Source organism: Salvia hispanica, chromosome 2 (assembly GCF_023119035.1).
Source record: "Salvia hispanica cultivar TCC Black 2014 chromosome 2, UniMelb_Shisp_WGS_1.0, whole genome shotgun sequence".
Lineage (NCBI taxonomy): Eukaryota > Viridiplantae > Streptophyta > Magnoliopsida > Lamiales > Lamiaceae > Salvia > Salvia hispanica.
In genome coordinates this window covers 6,243,588-6,259,570 of record NC_062966.1, presented here as the reverse complement: position 1 = coordinate 6,259,570, position 15,983 = coordinate 6,243,588, and positions in this window count along the sequence as shown.

Here is a 15,983-nt window from a genome sequence, read left to right as displayed (position 1 = left end):
TACTCTACTCTCTCTACCCGGGGGTGGACTAGCTCACGGTGATTGTCGGGGAGTTGATGTTCATGATACTCCTCACCTTCTAGAGAAATGTCACTCTTCGATTTTGACTCTTCGTTGGAGGTGTTCTCACTGTCATTGATCCCTCATTGGCGTGATGAGCTTTTCCGTTCTGGCTCCCGAATCATGACACTGGTGCTGACCGTGCATTGTTTCTTGACGACCTGCTTCTTCTTAGCAGGGTTCTTCCCTTTTCGTTTCCTCTCTTGGATGTACTTGTCCTCATCTTCGTCTCCTTTATACTTCTCCACGGCTGGTGTTGAAGGTTCCTCCTGGGCAGTAGGCTCGGCCACCACACAGGCACGGGTGTCGTCACCTATTGCATCACCTGACCTACTGACTTCGATGCGAGGTCCAGACCCTCAGCCACCTTGTCAGCCTCTTCCTCTTGGTCATTTGGCGTTGGTGGGGCCGTCCCTGTTGCTGTTGGGGCGTCCTCCTGGATAGTTGTCGAGAGCTCCTCCCTAGGTTTTGTAGAAGTAGTCCTCTCATCTTCACTAGAGATCTCCACTGCATCTGCTGCTGTGTTCGCTCCTGCCTTACTTGACGTCCACTTCCCTAAGCATCTCTGTGACACTCTCTTGGGTTTCTTCCTTTCTGCCTTAGGGTTGCTTTTCAACACCAGTTTCCACTTGACTACTTTTGATTTTGACACTATTGGGGCTATAGTTTCCGGCTCCTCAGGTTGTACTTGATGCACTATTGTTTAGCATTAAATAAACCTGCAAGTATACAGAGTATATATAGTATAGCTAAAGGTCAGTACCGGATATCGAACACGGGGAAGGCAAACACAAAGTGTCTATCCTCTCTTGAACTCAATTACTATCTGGAAGGTCAAGAGATTTTGAAAACTTTTGAAACAGAAAATATTTGAAAACAATTAACAACTAAATGCAAGCAAAACATAGAGACAATCGATAGAGATAAGGGAATCCCAGGGATGTGCTTTCACAGTTGTGGTTATACAAATTCCAAACTACAATACCCTAGCACAGTTATTACTTTGATAGGACGAGTCGCCTAGCTTATGCTCATGCGATGCAAACGTTGAATACAAGATTAGGTTTGTCAATCCTAACACGTAACTCCAAATAGCTCCTAAGACCCTTGAAAAGTCCTCACTCTCAATTAACAGTGCCATTTTAAGGGAAGCTAACTGTAGCGTCTACTAAGTGGATCTAACTCCCTAGAACTCTCTCCCAGTTATACTAAATCAGAAACAAAGTAAAAACAAAACGGATATTAAAAAGAAAAATGAATTGTATAACCAAAGTCGTTACTAACAAATCCCTAGAATCCTATGAGTTTAGTTACACATAATGAAATAAGCTAAACACATAGATTGAAGGGAAGACAATTGGAACATAAAAATAAAGCAAATAAAACCCGTAGGTTGAATCCTTGTCGTTCTTGATGTTCTTGAAATCCCTCTCCAAATTCTTGCAAGTTCAAGAAAGAAATTTAGACTCAAATCCTCACAAGGTATAAGCATGATTCAAGGCGAATAAGCAATTCACTAATTATGCATCTTTTCACCAAACCATCAAATCAAAACGTTAAGCCACACTTAAATATATGTAATATCATCGACAACTTGATCTAAAGTGTTTCCCTAAGTGGAAATTGTGCCCAGGTGGCGGGCCGCTGCGGCATGTCCGGCGGTCGCCGCGCAGATCTAGATTGTTCCAGCGAGCAGGTGGCGGACCGCCGCAGCGCATGCGGCGGTCGCCACGAAGAGTTCAGAACCAACGAAAATTTTTCTACGCACCAAAATCAAACTAAAACCAAAAATACTTAGAATTAAAGAAAAAATTGTCAAAAACAAGGTTCGGCTGCCTCCCAACAAGCGCTTATTTTTCGTCTTTAGCTTGACCTTCTTTGAAGTTAATGAGTTACCCCCCATCGTGAGGATTCCTTTAGGATGCCTTTGTACCAACAATCTTAGTCTCTGCCACCGCGAATGGAACCAACTTGGTGAGAACTTTCTTCCACCATTTGAATTTTCATTCGAGGTTTTGATCACGTAGATTTTGGGGTCATCTTGAGGTGGAGTCTTTTTCCTCTTCTTTCTCTTGGGCTTTTCCTGCAAGGTAGACTTAGTAGGATTAGGCTTGCCCTTTTTAGGAGCTTGAGGTAAAGTGTTAACAATGAAAATAGTAGGATTAGAAAGATCTTCCCCTCCAAATAGATCGTAAGGCTTAGAAAAATCGGTCACCATGACCTCCATGCTATCATGCTCCATCTTAGCTTGTTTCGCCTCTTCATACTTAAGTATCGCGGTTTCGATGTTGTAGATCGACTTTCCTCCATGGTCACTTATTGTGATTTCTCCTCTACCTACATCAATAAGAGCTTTGCATGTGGCTAGAAAATTTCTGCCTAAAATCAGAGAAACTTGTTTATCAACTTTCATGTCTAAAACAAAGAAATCGGCAGGGAATATGAAATCATCAATTTTCACCAATACATCCTCAATTACCCCTACCACATTTACCGCAATGTTATCAGCCATCCTTAAGCAGACATCTGTGGATTTGAGCGGCCCGATATTGAGCTTCTCGTAGTACTCCAATGGTATTATGTTGACGCTAGCTCCAAGATCACAAAGAGCCTAGTCTACCGTACCATTCCCAACGGAACAACGAATGATGAATTGGTCAGGGTCCCTCTGCTTGACAGTCCTTTGCTTTGGGATAATATCACTACTGTGAAGAGGTAGCTTTAGATCAGATTTCTGGAGCTTTTTTCTTTTTCATCACCGCCTCTCTCAAGAGCTTGGCATACCTAGGTATTTCCTGCAATGCATCAACAAGAGGGAGGTTAGTATGACATTTGCAAAACATATTTAAGAATTGTCGGAATTGCTCTTCAAGCTTGAATGGCTTCCTCGGCTGGAAGGGGAGTACAATCCCGTTGTGCGGCGGTCCGCTGGGTGTCGGGCAGTCCCCAAAACTCGTTCCGGGGGTGCTGGCTTCATCCTTGGTGATACCGACAACCTTGGCAACAGCCTTGCCTTTATCCTCCAGTACCTTCTTTTGGAATTGATCCATTTGTAACTTAATGATGGACACAGTGGAGACAACAGTGTTTAACCCAGATTCAAGTTTGGTCAGTCTTTCCTCTACAACTCCCATCTTGGTCTCGTTGTTCTTTCTATCCTCTAGCATTAGCTCCAAGATCTTTTGGATGCCAGCCTCATATTTGTCTCCTTGGTAGGTGGCTCCACTCCTTTCTCTTTGCCTAGATTGAACCCTGCATGAGATTGGACAAAATTATGATTATTAGCATGAGATACATGTGGATGTGGGTGATTTCTATTATAATTATTAAAATTACCACCCCTCTGATTAGGGCGATAAGTATTATTATAAAGCCTGTAGGGATCACCCCCATTTTGGACATATTTGACATCTTTGATGACATTCCCCTCTTTGCCTGGATCTTCTAATTTTTCAAGTCTTCCTCTGATGAATGCCAATTCTTGGGATGTCTCATTCCCACATGGTTTCTTCACTGCATCTAGCCTTTCAGCTTTTTGTTTTTCCTTGGACCAACCTCGACTGTTTGTGGCTAATTCCTCTAGTACCTCCATAGCAGCAACTCCTTCTTTCCTCAAGAATCCCCCATTCGCCCCTGAATCCAACAAACTAGAGATTTTTTCGTTAAATCCGTTATAAAGGATTCCTACCAGATGGTCTATTCCAAAACCATGGTTCGGGCATTTGCGGAGAAGAGCTTTGAAACGTGCGAGAGCTTCATATAGAGGCTCATCGGATCCTTGCATAAATTGAAAGATCTCACACTTAAGCGTTAGGATGGTGCCAGGCGAGTAGTACTTGTCGAGGAAGTGGACCACTAGATCGTTCCAATTTGTGGTTTTATCTGCAGGCAGACAATCATAGCATTCATTAACAGCATCAGTTAAGGAAAAGGGAAAAAGTCTTACCCTCACAATATCATCATCAACACCATTGATCTTGATTGTATTAGCTATTTCCACGAACTTAGTGAGATGTCAATTTGCGTCCTCGATGTCTCCTCCTGCGAAGGCATTTTGTTCAACCCTATTGATTAAGGGTATTCCCAACTTAAAGTTCTTGGCCTCTATCTGCGGACCTGCAGGAATGTCCACAATGTTACCATGACTAAACATATTCAAGACTGGAACTACCTCCCTTGCTCGTTTTTCTTTTTCAGCTTTTGCCGAGCTCTCTCTTCTCACATCTCTTCCACCTCCTTTCGGAGGGCGACGATAAGATCGTGGTTGGTGGGCTCCGCCATCTTATTTTCCCCACAAGATACGCAAATCTGCACAACCTGCAGAAACTAAAAAAAATGAAAAATAAAAATATAAATTAAAATAAAAATAAAAATGAGAATAAAAATAAAATAAAAATTAAAAGCAGTAAAATCCAAAGTAGTAAAATTGTCCGTTTGAAGATATCACTCCTAAATGAATTGTCTTCCCCAGCATCGACGCCGAAAACTTGATGCACTATTTTGTAGCACTAAATAAACCTGCAAGTATACATATTATATATATAGTATAGCTAAAGTTCAGTACCAGATATCGAACATGGGGAAGGCAAACACATAGTGTCTATCCTCTACTAGAACTCAATTACTATCGGGAAGATCAAGAGATTTTGAAAACTTTTGAAAACTTTTGAAAATATTTGAAAACAATTAACAACTAAATGCAAGCAAAATACGGAGACAATCGATAAACATAAGGGAATCCCAGAGATGTGCGTTCACAGTTGTGGTTATACAAATTCCAAACTACAATACCCTAGCACAGTTATTACTTTGATAGAACGAGACCCCTAACTTATGCTCATGCGATGCAAACGATGATTACAAGATTAGGGTTGTCAATCCTAACACGTAACTCCAAATAGCTCCTAAGACCCTTGAAAAATCATCACTCTCAATTAACAGTGCCGTTTTAAGGGAAGCTAACTGTAGCGTCTACTAAGTTGATCTAACTCGCTAGAACTCTCACAGTTATGAAGCAAGTTATATTAAATCATACATGATTGTGTCACTCAATCATGAAGCATCAAGATTAACTTAGGGAAGAAACAAAGTAAAAACAAAACGGATATTAAAAAGAAAAAGGAATTGTATAACCAAAGTCGTTACTAACACATCTCTAGAATCCTATGAGTTTAGTTATACATAATGAAATAAGCTAAATATGTAGATTGAAGCGAAGACAATTGGATCATAAAACTAAAGAAAATAAAACATGTAGGTTGAATCCTTGTCGTTCTTGATGTTCTTGAAATCCTTCTCCAACTCCTTGCACAAGTGAAGTACTCTAGCTTTTGATCTCTATGAATTATTTTGCAAGTAGAAGCTCTCTCTTTTATTGATGAAGTTTGAGGTCTTATTTATAGGGGAAAGTCATTCCTTGTTGTAGAAGGAAAAGATCTTCAAAATATGGTAAATCTTGGAGCAAATCTAGGGCATCTCGGTTTCGCCGCCTTTCTCCGGCGGGCCGGCGGTCGCCGCGTTGGACTCCAGAGAGTATGTTTCTAGGGCGGCGGACCGCCGCATGGCTTCCGGCGGTCGCCGGGTGAGACTTCTCTTCCAAGTGTATTTTTCCAAGGTGGACCGCTGCATTGCTCTACCCGCCGGGCGCCGGCGGTCGCCACACACCTACGCAGCGGTCGCCGGTCGCCGTGTGACTCCAGATTTCCAGACTTTGCGTTTTGGCTCCCTTTTTCAGCTCAATTATGCACATTTCTCACAAAACACGTCAAAATACCAAAACAAACAAAATATGAAAATAATGGACGTGTAGAGTGACTTTGACATAAAAAACAGACCAAATAATGACCTTAAAATAGTGCAAAATCCGAGCGTATCAGTACTCCGGCCTCTTATTCTGTTTCTTTCTCACCCTCCTTTGCTTCTGACTGGGGAGTTGCTGACTTCAGCTCCTCCTCTTCGGTTTGCTTCTCTCCTTCTCTTCCACATCGCCTACTAGCTGGTGGACAACACCCTCCGGCTCATTCGCTACTCCATATGGTTCACCTTCCCCTACTGCCTGAGATGCGAGGACCAAACCCTCAGCCATCTCGTCAGTTCCCACTTCTCTCCTGTTTACCCCATTCAAAATTGACAGGAATTCATCATCTGTCATCAGCCCTTGCTTCCTGGCTGTCTCGTTTAGATCTATTTCTCCCTTCTCCTCCTCTTGGGGTATTGTCTTCGTGACCGGTGTCTCCTCCGATTTATCACCCCCCTTTTCGCTCCCCTTGTCTTCGTCTTCTTTCTCATCCGTTTTTCTCTTTTTCGTTTCTCCCATGTAGGGATCTTGGTAGGAGGAAAGGGGAATTGTGTCAATTGGTTTGGTTTGTTGGTGTATTGGGGAAGGGGTTACGGATTCCGTCGGTGCGGTTACCATTGAAGAGGATTTTTGGGAAGTGGGGGCCGAGGAAGTTGGGACGGTGGTAGGCGGGTTAACGGTGGTCGGAACTTCTGGGGTAGGGGTCGGTATCCCCGGCACTCCTCCGATTTGGCTAAATCCTGCCGAAGTTGTCGTCCAGTCTTTATTCAGGTCTTGCTGCCTGAGATAAGCCGCCAGTGCGTCTAATGGGACCATCGCCGAAATTTGTGGCGTTGGCGCTGGTTGAGACTACTGCGGACTTGGTGGCCGCGCCTCCATGGTTGTCGGGTCTTCCGGATGTTTCTCGCCGGTGGTAGAGAGTTGCTTGTGGGTTACTTTCTTTTTTAAACATGGTTTGAAAGTGGTGGTTCTCTGTTTCCGGTGGAAATTTACGGTGGTTATCGGTGGTGGTTGTTTTTGGGTGAGAGAATGCAGGTAAGGGTTCTTGAGGTAAAGGGAAATAGACGGTGGGGGTTTTAATAGAGGAGTGGGAAATTAAGGGTTTTGACCGGTTGTAGACAGTTTCGGTCACGATGCTTCGGTGGGAGGCGGTTGAGAGCTCTCACTGCTGATTGGACGTCTCCTGTCACATCTTTGTTCCACGCGCCCTCCCGGTCATTGTCCTTGCCCTGCAAAGCTGCACCACATGCCAAAATTCAAACTTCCACTTAATATCTCCCCTAAATTAACTAAAAATGGAAATAAAGTTAAAAGGGACACTTAAATGTAATTCAGAGTTTCATCAAATTGGTATTCTTGCGGTCAGTATGTGCCCCCAAATTAACATTTAAGGTCCGAAAATATTTTTGGGATTTTTAATATTTTTCTACTTGCTTCAATTAAAATTAAATCAATAAGTATTTACAATATTTACATCATTGCTGAGGGTATTTGAAATTCTACCTGGTCAATATGCACAAACCATATAAAGTTGGTCAGGTGATATTCCAAACCCCTATCCTCCTGATCATTAGGCGATATTAAAACGTAGTGGGATTTCTTCCACTACACACATCTCTGCATTTTCCCTATATATTTTCATCCTATGCCCATTTACAAAAAAAGGTTCAGAGTTAGGGATACTCCCTGAAATCTCGACCACTCCATTAGAACGAAGTGCGGTGATGATGTAAGGTCCTGTCCATTTTGACTTGAGTTTCCCAGGCATTAGCTTCAGTCTCGACTGGAAGAGTATTACATTCTAGCCAACTCGGAGAACCTTGGTCCTCAGATTCTTGTCGTGCCACATCTTTGTTTTTTCCTTGTACCACATGGTTGAGTCGAATGACTCTAATCTGAGTTCTTCCAGCTCCTGTAGCTGCAGCTTCCTTTTCTCCTCACGGGTTCTAGCATCCATGTTAACTTGCTGAACTGCCCAGTCCGCTCGGTATTCAATTCCCACTGGTAAGTGACACACGGTATGGGGACATTCCTATAGGCGTCTTGTAGGCTAGTTCGATACGCCCATAGAGCATCTTCCAACCTCGTGCTCCAATCCTTCCTGGAAGGGTTAACTGTCTTCTCCAGGATGCTCTTTATCTCTCTGTTAGAGATCTCCGCTTGTTCGTTGGCTTGCGGGTGGTAGGGACTAGATAGTCGGTGATGGACCCCATACTTTTTCATCAAGGCTTCAACTGTACGGTTACAAAAATGAGTTCCTTGATCTGATATGATCGCCCTGGTATTCTGAATCTGATGAATATATGACTCTTGAGGAACTTAGCAACCTCCTTGGATTCACAAGTGCTCGAACCCTTCACAAACAATCACTGGGAATTGTGGCATTTCGTCTCTTGCGGAGATCCCACCGGTCAGCAACGGTCACAACTTTTGCAAAATTCGTATGCATCTCTGTTTAGAGTTGGCCAGTAGAATCCGCTGTCCAGCACCTTCCTTGCGGTTTTCCTAGGTCCGAAGTGCCCCCCACATGCCAAAGAATGACAGTGTATCAGTACATCTCGTTGCTCCTAGTCAGGAACACACCTCCTTATAACTTGACCGGCTCCTGCCTTCCACAGGTATGGGTCGTCCCAGAAAGAATAGTTTACTTCACTTTTAATCTCCATCTTCTGAGCCTTTGTAATATTTGGCACTCCTGAAAGTTCTCCTGTTACTAGGTAGTTGGCTAAGTCTGCAAACTAGGGCTCCTTCCCTACCTTCTCTTTACCCTTGGCCGTCACATCCTGGCCAGTAAGCTTCATTACTTCTTCCCAATCAATTTTTCTTGCGGAAAAGATTGCTTCACACAAGTGTTCCTCTGGGAATCGATCTTGCACATCCTCGCTATTTCCCTCTTGCACTATTCTGCTCAAATAGTCTGCTACTTTGTTCTCGACTCCCTTCTTGTCTTCTACCTCCCAATCAAATTCTTGTAATAGGAGTACCCATCAGATCAGTCGGGATTTCGATTCCTTTTTTGTAATGAGATAGTTAATGGCACATGGTCAGTATAGACGATTACCTTGGATCCTAACAAGTATTGCCTGAATTTCTCGAATGAATACATAACAGCCAACATTTCTTTCTCGGTGGTGTCATAATTTCGTTGGGCTTGATTCAAAGTCGTAGACGCATCACGTACCTCTTCCCCTCAATCTTCTGACCCAGTACGACTCCCACTGTATAGTCACTAGCATTGCACATCACCTCAAAGGAGTGATCCCAGTTAGGAGCCCGAATAATTGGTGCAGATATCAACTTTTCCTTGAGAAGGTTAAAGGCAGCCTTGCAATGCTCGTCGAAAACGAACTCCACTTCATTTTGAAGGAGTCTGGTGAGACTTGGGCGATCTTGGCGAAATCCTTGATAAATCTTCGATAAAACCCAGCATGCCCCAGAAAACCTCTTATCCCCTTCTGATCAGTAGGGAAATGTAGCTTGGATATGACGTCCACCTTGGCTTGATCCACTTAGATCCTCTTTCTGATACCACGTGCCCTAAGACGATTCCTTCTGTGACCATAAAATGGAATTTTTCAAAGTTCAAAACTAGACTCTTTGCATGGCACCTTTCTAGAATGACGTCCAAATGTTGTAAGCACGAGTCGAAAGAGTCTCCGTAGACTGTGAAATCATCCATGAAGATCTATATGCAATCTTCTATCAAATCTGAGAATATGCTCATCATGCATTGTTGGAATGTACCTGGTGCGTTGCATAAGCCGAAGATCATGCGTCTGTACGCATAGGTTCCAAATAGGCAGGTAAAGGTGGTCTTATCCTTATCCTCGGGGTTCACGTAAATTTGGAAGTAGCTGTTGTATCCGTCCAAAAAATAGAAGTACTTTCTCCCAGCCAGTCGCTCCAGCATCTGATCGATGAACGGCAGGGGGAAGTGGTCCTTCCAAGTTGCTGTGTTCAGTTTGCGGTAGTCTATACACATTCGCCAACCAGGGACTAGCCTGGTGGGTACCAGCTCCTTCCTCTCATTCTGAACCACCTGGATCCCTGATTTCTTGGGGACCATATGGATCGGACTGACCCACTCGCTATCGGGTACCGAATATATAATTCCTAGCGAGAGCAACTTCAAGATCTCCTTTAGTATCTCCTCTCGCATATTAGGGTTCACCTTCCTCTGCGAATCTCGATGTGCCTTGGCTCCTTCCTCCAACCTAATATGGTGCATGCAGACATCTGGACTTATCCCCACCAAATCCTTAAGGCTCCATCCAATAGCCTTTTTGTTTTTACTCAGCACAGTCAGTAGCCTTGCCTCTTGCTCTTCAGTTAGCCCGCTATTGATGATCACAGGCAACGAGTCTTCCTCCCCGAGGTAGGCGTACTTTAGGTTTGCTGGAAACTTCTTTAATTCGACTTGTGGGGGTAGTGTGTCTATCGGCAGAGGGTTCTTTGTAGAATCCCCCTCTTGCTCTAGTTCACCATCTGAGATTTCCTCCATACTGGCTGATAGTAAAGCCCCTGCGGCTCCCGCGACTTCTGACTTCTGACAGAATTCCTTAATTGCTCATTCGATCTCTTTGTCAGTTAACCCTCGGTTACTGATCAGATCACACCATGTAACTGCTTCCACAGCAGCCTGTGCATACACCTCTAAAGCTTGGAGTTTCTTCTGCAATAACTCGGTCTCAAGAAAATCTTGGACTAGGGGGTCAATAACATCAACATAGCATAGATTTTTAGAATCTATCAGCTTTTTCATGGCTTCATTGATATCGAAAACAAATGATATCTTCCTCTTCAGTGCGCTTGTCTTTGATGAAGGAAAAAATTCAGCCAGGAAAGCTGACTTGAAATCGGCCCATGTGTTGATGGAGTCGGCTGGTAGGCGCATGAACCAGGTGTTGGCCTCTCCTCGCTTGCCCCAGCTGGTCTCCTCTGCGCCTTACAAATCTTACAGAACTCATTAAGGAACTCGTAGGGTCCCTCATAACTCTTCCCACAGTAGGTTGGCAAAATTGCAATAACATGGGGTTTAACATCACAGGCTGTTTGGCCTGGGGTGACCACTATGGCCTGCGGGGGATCTTCGTCGGCATGCACATTCAACGTTGCGAGCTCTGGACCGTCCTCAACTTGATCAGCCATTCTCACTGGTGCTCTTATAGGTTGGGGTGGAAGCTCCGGGAGTTGGTACTCTACGTCTTCTTTTTCTTCGTCGCTACTCGTGCCTAGTGCTGTCGACAGGCCTGAACGAGTGGTTACGAGTATCGTTCCTCGGGAAAGTATCCTTGGTCTCCACTGGCCAGGAGCCGAGCTACTTCTCATAAACTGAAATAAAAAAGAAAAGGAAAAAAATTATTAACAATATATACACCAAAATATCACACACAATAACAGATATGAATGCCGTCCATCCCCGGCAACGGCGCCATTTTGAAAGTGCAGGTTTTCGGTGTTGTGTTAAATTAAGGGTACGTCCAACTGACCAAGATGAAAATCCCAACCTAGCTGAGTTGTTGGCAGGAAGACCAGAACCTGGTATCAAATAAATTCCTCAACCCACTTCTACTGGCTAGTATAGTGGAGGTAAGGGTCGAATCCCACAAAGATGGACGCGTTCGGATAATTGCAATGATAATTGAAGCGTGCAGTGTGTTTGTTTGCTTTGTCTCTTCCTAGTGCTTGTAAAATTATCAAGCCTCCTAGATCCAGCGAATCGACTAGATCGCAGGGTCTAGGAACTCGCGGAACTGGAGAATCTCGGTCGTTGGATACACAGAACACTCCTTCAAAACCCTCAACCACGAATACTAAAATTTAGCACAGGGAAGTAGGGATCGATCCCACAGAGATGGATGCGTAATGATTATGCATAGAGATCTGGAAACTATTTTTTTTTTGGTTTGGCTGCTGCCACGCATTTTTTGGGTTGAGGAAATTAAACTAGGTTTGGAAATGAACTCTGCTATGCTAACAGCTAGATCTAGGCAGAAATGAATATTGCATGAAAACTACGACTAGACAATCACTAGATCTAAAGACTCGTAACTAATTTACCTAGACCAGGGAATTTAAAATGCAAGTGGGACCCAAAGCTGAAAAAGTAAATACGGACGAAAAGAAAAGCTGCAGAATAACTAACTAAAGCATCAACTGAAAAATGACTTCATCTTCTCCGATGGACTCGCAAGAACACTCGGTAAATTTAATTGGACGCGATTCGGAAACAAACAATCAGATTCAAAACAGGCAGGTGACATACGAAAAGATAACAGAAAAATCTACGCCACTAGACGAAGCCAAACAGAAACAGAGCATAACACTTGAAATTCATGCACAAATCTATCTCCCCTGCTCAGATCCAAAACTCGGATGCTAAATCCACTCCGGATCCAAGCATCCGACACAAAACTCCAACCAAAAACAGCTCCATAACAACAGATTTGGATTCTCCACAGATCAACAACAACAAATACAGATCAACAATCAAACTCCCAGATCAAACACTATGTCGACAGAGAAAATAGCTCAACATAAATCAACTCCAAAACAGAGGAAATGAAACCAACAGAAATGCATAGGAAATTAAGCAACATCAACAGCAGATTCGACTCCCGAAAGTGAAGTTCGAAACAAGAAACAACAAACTGAAATTAAAATGATTGTATCTTCGCCCTCACGCGGACGGTGTTACGTCGGAACTACTGAACTCAAAAACGACCCCCTTAACCATCCCGAATTCCCATTTCCAAGTGTGTGTGTGTGAGCTAAGAGTGAGCAAAAGTTCAAAAACTCCTTTATTTCGTGCTGCATACTCCTCCATTTATAGGCGTTGAGGTGGGGCCCAGCGAGGTATAGATAGACCTTGTTGCCCTCAGCTATTAACTCCCTTCCTCTAGCCTTCTTTTCCTTCAGTTTTGATCAATTTCTGCTCTGTTCCTCGCTAGACTGTTTCCTCCAGTATCTCCTGGATCTAGCGCTTTATCACACACCTGGCTTAATCAAACATGTTAGACCCAGCAGAAATGTGATGCTTTTCACTATATAACCAATGCATGAAATTAGCCTTATCAAACTGCTCACACTTAAACCATACTTGTCCTCAAGTATAAAGACAAGAGAAAAGAATAAGGCGAATTTCAAAGCATGGTTATCCCTTGACCGACTCTACAGACTCTAAACAGACTCCTAGACCTAGACACAACTGGCACAATTTTAGACACTAAAATGAAAACACATAAACACATAAAACGAAAACACATAAACACATATGCATGAACTGGCTTCAACTTTTAGGCAACCGTCCCCACAAGATTAAGGTCAATCCAACAGGCTGCACTCCTCCAAATAGGCCCTTTCCCTTCCTCTACCTAGCCAATCTGTCAGTTCGTCAAGATGGCCTTTTACTTCCCCAATTGTTGGATTCACTCGATCACTCATTCCTCACCAGGGATGTTAGGACCAACTCTCTCTTAAGTCATCGCCATACCACTGAAGCGTCAGGTTATGAGAATTTTCTCCTTCTAACTCCCCCCCCTTTTTTTTTTTTATTTTTTTTTCTTTCCTGGACTTCGTCCAGCTTATACCTCCTTAATTTCCTGGACTTCGTCCAGCTTATACCTCCTTAATTATACTTCTTGATTTTACTTCTTGATTTCCCTCCTCTGGACTTCGTCCAGCTTATCCCTCCAGATTATCATTTATTTTATTATCTCCTCCCTAAATTCTTCTCCTTCAGCATTCAGTGGCAGCCCATTTACATGTGTTAGCTCGAAGTTATTAAAGGCTTATAACTCGCTTTTAAAGTAGGGCTTCACAACTGAGTAAGTAAAGGCGTTCTCTATCGTTCTCGCTTCACTCAGATTGGCTCGGCTTGTTAAAGAAAAAGGCTTCTAAGTTGGAATACCTCCTATTTTCAATTACTCTCACTAAGGGAATCCTGCCATATTATATTCACCGGTTCATGCGACTCAAACAACTAGACCTAACGACTCTTATATCAAAATTGCATTGACTCCTCTCCCCCTCCCACTTCACTCAAGCTTGGCCTCAAGCCGTCGTCGTGAAGGGGAAATAGAGAGATCAATGCAAAACAAGATAAAACAACACAGCTCTTCCTCTGCTTGTCCTGTCTGGGTGGGTACCGACTTCATCACTTGGGGCTTTGATTTGGGTGGGACTGGAACTTGCTTGGGAACGGTCGGGGTGGTCATCTGCTGGAGTGACTTGACGGAGGGACTGCTCTGGATGGGCTTCTTGACCTCACTGCTTGACCCAGGAGTTGCCTTCGTCTGGGTCAAGGGGAGTGTTTGCTGCATCCACTTCAACATCCTCATGGAGAGCTCCACTGCCTCCGCCACTCGTTCACTTTGTTTGGCGCATTTCACGGCCAAATCCTCCACATTGTCCCTCAGGACCTTCGCTTCCTCCCGATTCCCGTTCAATTCCTTCCTGATCCCGCCGAGTTCCTTTACCATCTCCTTCCTCAGCAACTGCATCTCCTTTCTCACTTCCTGGACTTCCTTCCGTAGCTCCTCAATCTCTTCACTGGGCATGGTCTCCTCGGCTTCCTCAGGCTCTGCAGTCCCCTTATCTCCTAATGAGTAGAAAAGGGTCTCGGCACCTCGAGTTTGTAACAACCCCTTGTTGAAAAAATAATCAACACTGAAAACCTCCGGGGGGTCGCACATAACTATCAGAGGAGCGGATTTGGCGATTTTCATATCAATATTCCGCTGGAGGTAGGCGCCGAGAAGGTGGCATGTGTACATATGGCGCGCAGGGTTGCTTGTCATTTGGTGGCAAGCCTGAGCCAGCCAATATCCGAGGTGCACCTTTATGCCCTTTGCCATGCACCATGTGAAGTATAGATCGGTGGTTGTAAGAGCGGCATTTGCTGTTCCCATCAAATTGTAGCTTATGAAGGTCTGAGCAAAACGGAGGATGCGGTTTTCGATGTGGGATGCCTTGGAATAGCTGGATTTGAACGCTCCAGCCTTGGGGTGGGTGATCAGGTCCCATGCCGTTTGCACCTTAAAGCCCGGCGTGTTTTTGGGTGCGCCGATCATCCTCTCATTCCATTCTCCTTCATCGTCCTCTGCCTGTGTGAACAATCCCATTCGCAGTGACCACTCCCGGATGCTCATCTCATACTCTTCGTTGAAAAGCCGGAACGTTATGGAGTCAGCGTCCAGATCAGTAGTATTTTTCAAACGAAAAGTGGAGAAAAACTCCCTTGCCAGATCCACCGGTACCCTTTCTTGGCTGTGTCGCAGTAGCCACTCGAATCCTATCGAAGAGATGCAGGCGCGGAACTCCTTGTCACACGCGATCATCTTAAGCTCCCTCGAGCTATACTGCTTCCCGGATTTGGTCATCTTCCCGGTACCACACCTTTCCTTGTACACCGCGGCCCTTTTTTGATCGTCAAACTGTCTCATCGCTTCCAGTAGTTTCTTCGTCAGCCAGACTTCCGGACGTCCAGGAATAGGTACTCCTTCAGCTTCTTCTGATTCATAGTCGGATTCAGGGGCAGGCTCGTCTTGTTCCTCGGTTGAGGGAACGTCAGCCTCTGAGGAAAGGGTATCCTCAACCTCCTTGACAGAGGGAGCTTTCCTAGACCGTGTAGACATAGTTGCCGTGCCCTTCCCTTTTCTTGCCCTTTCTTTCGCCAGGCGACGCTCTTCCGCTTCCGTCCCTTGCCCAGGGGACTCATTTTTCCCCGTATCGACTAAGTCGTCTACTTCATCAAGTAGACTTCTCCTGGCCCGTCTCCTTTCTACCCTTCTGTCCTCTCGGGGTTCGTCTGCATCCTGGTCGTCCACCAGGTCCACAATCAACTTCATTCCTGCATCCACGTCCTCTGGTACTTCAGCCATCTGCAGATCTGCGTCTGCAAAAAGTTTTTCAGGGGTTTCCCCCTCACCATCCACCATCGGGGTTGTCCCCTCAATATAAACGGGGTCCTCCGCCCTGACATCACTCGGGGTTGCCCCCTCTTCCATGGCTTCAGAGGTTGAGACTCTGAATTCAGCCGGACTAGCCACAGCAAGGGTTCCCCCCTCCACACCGTCATCACCCTCAGATTTAGGGTTTCCGTCACCATGCAACTCTGTTTCATCCA